General features: G+C 40.0%; 1 pseudogene; it reads left to right on the forward strand.

Moving 5' to 3' along the window:
• OR2CE1P (olfactory receptor family 2 subfamily CE member 1, pseudogene) lies at positions 5299-5854 on the forward strand (annotated as a pseudogene).

Here is a 6331-nt window from a genome sequence, read left to right on the forward strand (position 1 = left end):
ATGAAAGGGCTCTATCAACAACCTCATGACTACTCCAGGAGTGGTAGATTTTCATTTTCTCTCATAGTGAGAGTGTTCTGTCCATTGTCACAAGACTATTCTATTCTTGGCCCCAAATGTCCAAAGACAGTGAGAAAAAATATGCCCTGTCATACCCCTTTTCACTATACAGGCCTTTCCTTCCAGAAGCCCCAAGGGGACTTCCTGGGTCAGGGTTGCAATCCATCCCATGACTAAGTTACACTTTGAGCAGTGACAGGATTGTGTCCAATTCCTTCCCCACTGTTCTCAGGTGAGAGGAAAAGGTCATGTTGCCTGAGTGCATGAGATGGGAAACACCCAAACTAAACTTAGGTTCTAGCAAGGAGAAAGCCTGAAGGTGGGGAGTTGGGAAAAGAATGGTGGCTTTGTAAGGAGGGGCCTTCCATCTCTCATTTGAACGCACTCTCCACTTTTCAATCTTTCCTGTCTGCTAGCTTCACCCAGTCCTGAACAAAACCCAACTTAGAAAAGGTGCTGGGGAGCACACTCTCTTTGATGAAAAAGAAACCCTGTGACATAATAGGACATGCTGAGCACTGAATATTCCTGCTGGTATCGGACTCCTGGCCAGAAGGCGAGACTTTGGGTACAATAGTCTGTGTGATGAAGACTTGGTCATCAGCGAAGAGGTGATAGGATGGCTTGTTGGATGCAAAGCGGTGTGCCATCTTCTTAAGACTAGATTGATAGATTGTAAAGGTATCAGAGCAGAACCCTCATATGAGATGAAGCGTGCACTCACTGAACGCTGCACCCTGTTCACCTTTGGAAGGCGACGCCTTGACTTCCTCCCGTGTCATGCTGCTCACCTATATTCAGAGCCAATGCCTAGAAAGAGCAGGTTTGTGCATGTTATTCGCTTTATTTGAGTATATGCACCCAGGCAGCGGTTTGTGTGAGTGCAATGAATGAAGTGGATGGATATATCAGGCATCCTGAGCCTCCTGTACGCATGATAAGAGCACTTCTTACGTATGGATGCACTGCCAAGACAAGTAGACTGCGGATGTCTACTCTCTTGGGAGACACCACTTACATTTTCTCTTGGTTACTTTATTTGCATACCATCTGGTTATCAAACTCCATTCTGCTTAGCATCACAAAGCATTCACCACAATTTCCCTTAACTTTCCCATAGTTGAAAAGTCCCAGGTCATTTTATAGTTGATTTATAAAATCACAATGCTTTGTGTCCTTAACATGTTGCTAATTTTCTGACAAAGCAGTGCCATACCTGAATCAGAAGCCCAGGACTGGGTTAATCCAGATCTGCGTTTCATAACATGCTCTCATAGTTTGTGTCTGCCAGGACCACATTGATTTTTTATGGAAGGACCTTTAGTAGTGTGTCTACTTTTCAGCTTCTTAGCTTCTCTTTCCTGGAACCTAGAATCTACTATCCAGCCAGGTAAGGAGCATATCAAATAGGTTTAGCCACATAATGGCTCAGTATTGTGGCCACATACATATTTGCTTGGAAAGAATTTTTGGATGAAGTGTTTAAATAAGAGAAAACCAATGTATGTTGCCAGTAATATATGCAACAAAAGTGATAAAATAATTTGGTAAAATTGCCTTTGTCTCTGTAAGTAGTTCAGAAGAGAAGAAAGAAAGAGGGAACATAAGCCTGGTAACTCACAATTAGCTGTGTAGATAATATCAAGCCAGGTGGACCTTGGGGAGAGTGTAGGGATGTAATAGAAGGTAAAAATATGCTCTCTTCTCAGGGGAGAAATAGAGATAGCCTCTTGGAACTGCTGATAATGTAGAAAATGATGAGCAGTGATACTCTCTTTCTCCTGCCACTCACCTAAATGGGTGTGTCACCAGAACTGCAGTTCAGGATTCAGGAACATTCCGCAAGAAGGAAGGCCTCTTTGCTGCTTTCCTTGTGTTTTGGTTTTGAGAGAGAGGTTTGCAATCAGGTGGGTATAGATGTTACTAATCATCCTGTGAGAGCTCCAACTCTTCCCTATGTAAAGAAGTCTAAGCAAAAATATTTATAATTAAGTTATCAAACTTTTAAAACGGAGAGAGACTTCTGAAAGTAGCAACAGAAAAGTGACTCTATGCATACAAAGAAACATCAACAAGCCTACAGGTACGTTTTTCAAAAGAAACTTTGAGATCAGGAATAATTGATATAATCCAAGCTGAAAATATGACGGAAAGTATATCATACACAGAAAACCTGTCTGAATAGTAATTTTTCCAAAGATATATAGAGGGTCAACGGACACATGAAAAGATGTTAAACATCACCTATTATTAGAGAAATGCAAATCAGAACCTCAATAAGATATCAACTCACACCCACCAGAATGACTATAATTAACAAACAGGAAAGAAGTGTTGGAGAGGATGTGGAGAGAAGAGAATCCTCATACACTGCTGGTGAGAATGTAAACTTGTGCAGCCACTATGGAAAACATTATAGAGATTTTTCAAAAAATTAAAAATAGAACTACCATATTATTCAACGATTCCACTTCTGAGTATTTATCCAAAAAATGTGAAAACATGAATGTGAAAAGATATTTGCACTCATATATTCATTCTACTATTATTCACAATATGTAAGACTTGGAGACATCCTAAGTGCCCATCAATGGATGAATAGATAAAGAATATGTGGTGTGTATATATATATATATATATATATATACCATGGACTACTACTCAGCAATAAGAAAACATAAAGTCTTGCCATTTGTGACAAAATGGATGGACCTTGAGCTCCATGAATGGACAATCCAGGGGGTCAGGACATGTGCATGGGCCAGGACTGTGTTGACAGTGTGTGTGGACCTATGGGCCATGGGGTTTATCAGTGGCTTTGCAAACAGCCACATAGATGATCAGGCCCACCTTCCAAAGCCTGAAACAATTGCGTGCTCCTGTGCCTGGGCCCAGCCTCACTCAGCTACAATCCTGAGAGAGATGACAACAGCCTTGCAGGCCCAAGGCCCACAGCAATTGTAAGCGCCTGAGCCTAGCAACCAGGTACACTGGGGGCATACTCACTTAACATAAAAACTGCAACAGGAATGTGCTATTAGATCTTGTAGCCAACTGTGCTGGGGCTCCCCAAACCCAATAAACTGACTGAAGGGTCCATATCAGCCATGCACACCTGAGCATTACAACCAGCTGGGCAAGGGAGACAACCCAGATGCCATGAGAATCTGCAGCAAAAGCAACTCTGCCACAACACAAGGACATACGTAGCCCACATAGGGGAAACCCCTGGAAGTTTGGAGCTGGCGATGAGAGGGAAGGACACGGTTGGGCCTCAAACGGTGTCTCTCACATAAGGCCACTTCTCCAAGATGAGGAGACACAAATTATCCATCTAATACATAGACATAAGTACAGAGAAAGAGGCAAAATGAGGAGGAAAAGGAATATGTTACAAGCAAGGGAACAGGACAAAACCCCAGAAAAAGAACTAAATGAAACAGAAATAAACAATGTCCCTGACAGAGACTTCAAACAAAAAGCCCTAAGGATGCTCACTAATCTTGGGAGAAGAATGGATGAAGGCAGTGAAATCATCAACAAGGAATTGGAAAATATAAGAAAGAACCAATCCAAAATAACAAATACAATACTGGAAAAGAAAAAATCACTAGAGGGACTCAATAGCAGGAAACATGAATGCCCATAAGTATACATTGTATCATCTTGTATTAACTCTCTAATTCTATCATTTCTAAATGTCAGACTTTTGTTTGGTTGTGGTTGTTTTCTTTCTGATCCATTTCCTCCAATTTATCTTTAAAAGCTTTCATTGAATCTATTATATTGATTATTATATCTTTAATTTTTAGAACTCCTTTATTGTCATCTCTCATTTCCTCATATTACTCTTGATATTTGTACTGTGGATTTAACTTCTCATATTTTTCTGAATGTGAAATTATTTTGTAAAGATTTCTTGCATTTTTACCAATCATTTTTTAACTCAGTATGTGTGCCTGTGCGTCTGTGTGTGTGTGTCTCCTTCTTTCATTTGGAGACTTCCTCAAAATTCTGACGACCTTTGGTCTTACAGCAGTATTATAAGACTGAAGACCTAGAGCCCCTTTTTGGGCATGGCATGCTGAGCTTGCTCACTGATGTTATTCTCTTTGAAAGAGAATTCACCCACTCATTAACCCTAAGAGGATTCTCAGGATGCCATCTCCCCTTCTCCATTTAAGTGATTGAATTTTTCTCAAAATTCTTTCTTCCAAAAGGTCCTGAACTTTTTCATCCCTGATTCCCCTCCTTTACTCTCATCCACACTTTCTTTAAATGATAACATTTATCTTTTTATTATCACGTTAGTCGAGTTTTATGGCAGAGAGGTCATAAATAGATGTGTTTATACTCCCACACTCATTTACAAATAGAAAGAGTTTTAAATACATAAAAACGAAAGGGAAAAAATGAATTAGTAAGAAAAGATTCCATAAAGAAATGTACAATGCTGTATGAACATTGGGAAGCAGATGGACAGAATGCATATCTTTTGGGAGAGCTTGAGCAGAGTCATGGAAGCTACAATGAAACTGGAGTATAAATTCATAAGAAAAGGGTCTATTTTAACTTGAGCAGTTGGAAGTTGAGTGAGGAGGCAGAAGAAAATTGCTTTGCATGAATGGTGTTTGGCAATAAAGATTCATTGTAGATTTCTGAAAGGGAGAAGCAAATAATGAAATGATGTCTAAGCAGCTTGATTTGGCAAACTTCTTGAGGAGAAGTCAAAAAAATGAGTTTAGGTCTGCAACGTGAGCTGATAGGCTGCTGCAGTCTGAGAGGTTACAGGGCTTCACTATAAAAGAAAAACTCATTCCCCGAGGGTCATAAAAATGTATTCAAATATCGGTCTATATTTTATGCATTTGCATTGAATTTTTTCCTATACATTTAAAGTATAAGGTCTGGAATTAGTAATGCTGGAATTATGTTGGGGAATATATCTACATCCTGATAAATTCATTAAAGCAATACATTTCTTCTTACATTGCAGATGTCTATAAAATATTTTGGCCACAGATGTGTGTCTCATCAAGCTTTTATCTGTGAGGCAAAAACTGTAGATTTTTTTTTTCAAAATAGGTAAATCTGTTCTTCATTTAACAGCTGCAATTTTTCATGAATAAATAATAGTATGACTAAAATTATAAATTAAAAATGCCTTATTACCCTATACTAACAATTTTGTGTCTGTCTTTAGGAAAATATTAATGAAAACCCCTTGGAAAATTGTCAATTATTGAGATTATTCCACCATCTAGAATTGGCCTGTTCTTCATTTCCATTGTTCTCATTTTCATGATGGCTCTGTTTGGCAATCTGTCCATGATCCTCCTTATCCTCCTGGACACCCATCTCCACACACCCATGTATTTCCTACTTAAACAGCATTCCTTCATATCTCTAACTACATCTCCACCATTGTCCTCAAAATGGCTTCTAATCTTCTGTTTGGAAATAAGTATATTCTTTCATTGGGTATTACGTTCAGACCCTCTTCTTGACTTTAGCAAGAGCATAAGGCTTACTATTTACCTCTATGTTCTATGATTGTTATATGGCTGTTTGCTTTCCTCTCCACTATGCTATTCATACGAGGAAAAGAGTGTGTGTGCTGATGTTAATAGGATCCTTAATAATGGTCTCTATCAACTCTTGTGCTCACATTGTATATGCCCTTCACTTCTCTTATGGCTCATCTAGAGCCATCAATCATTTCTTCTGTGATGTCCCAGCCATGTTGACTATGGCCTATATGGAAACCTGGGTCTATGAGCATACAATGTATGAGTCCCACCCTCTTCCTTGTGTTGCCTTTTTTCTTTTTTCTTGAGGAAGATTAGGCCTGAGCTAACTGCTGCCAATCCTTCTCTTTCTTCTGAGAAACACTGGCTCTGAGCTAACATCCGTGCCCATCATCCTCTACTTTATATGTGGGACTCCTACCATAGCATGGCTTGCCAACCGGTGCATGTCCTCACCCGGGATCTGAATTGGCAATCCCTGGGCCGCCGAAGTGGAATATGCACACTTAACCTCTGGGCGACCTGGCCAGCCCCTGTGGTACCTTTTATTGGTACTGTGTGTCCCTATGTCTGGGTTCGCCTGGATCTCTATCACATGTAATTATCAGAATGGAGGAAGAAGTCTATTCGAACTGCAGCACCCACCTCACTGTGATGACTTTCTAATATGTGCCTTTTGCTTACACTTCCTGTGCCTGAGATCCCGCCAATCTCCTACAGACGTCACTGTTCTGGCTGTCTTC

The sequence above is a fragment of the Equus caballus genome, chromosome 29 (assembly GCF_041296265.1).
Source record: "Equus caballus isolate H_3958 breed thoroughbred chromosome 29, TB-T2T, whole genome shotgun sequence".
Classification (NCBI taxonomy): Eukaryota; Metazoa; Chordata; class Mammalia; order Perissodactyla; family Equidae; genus Equus; species Equus caballus.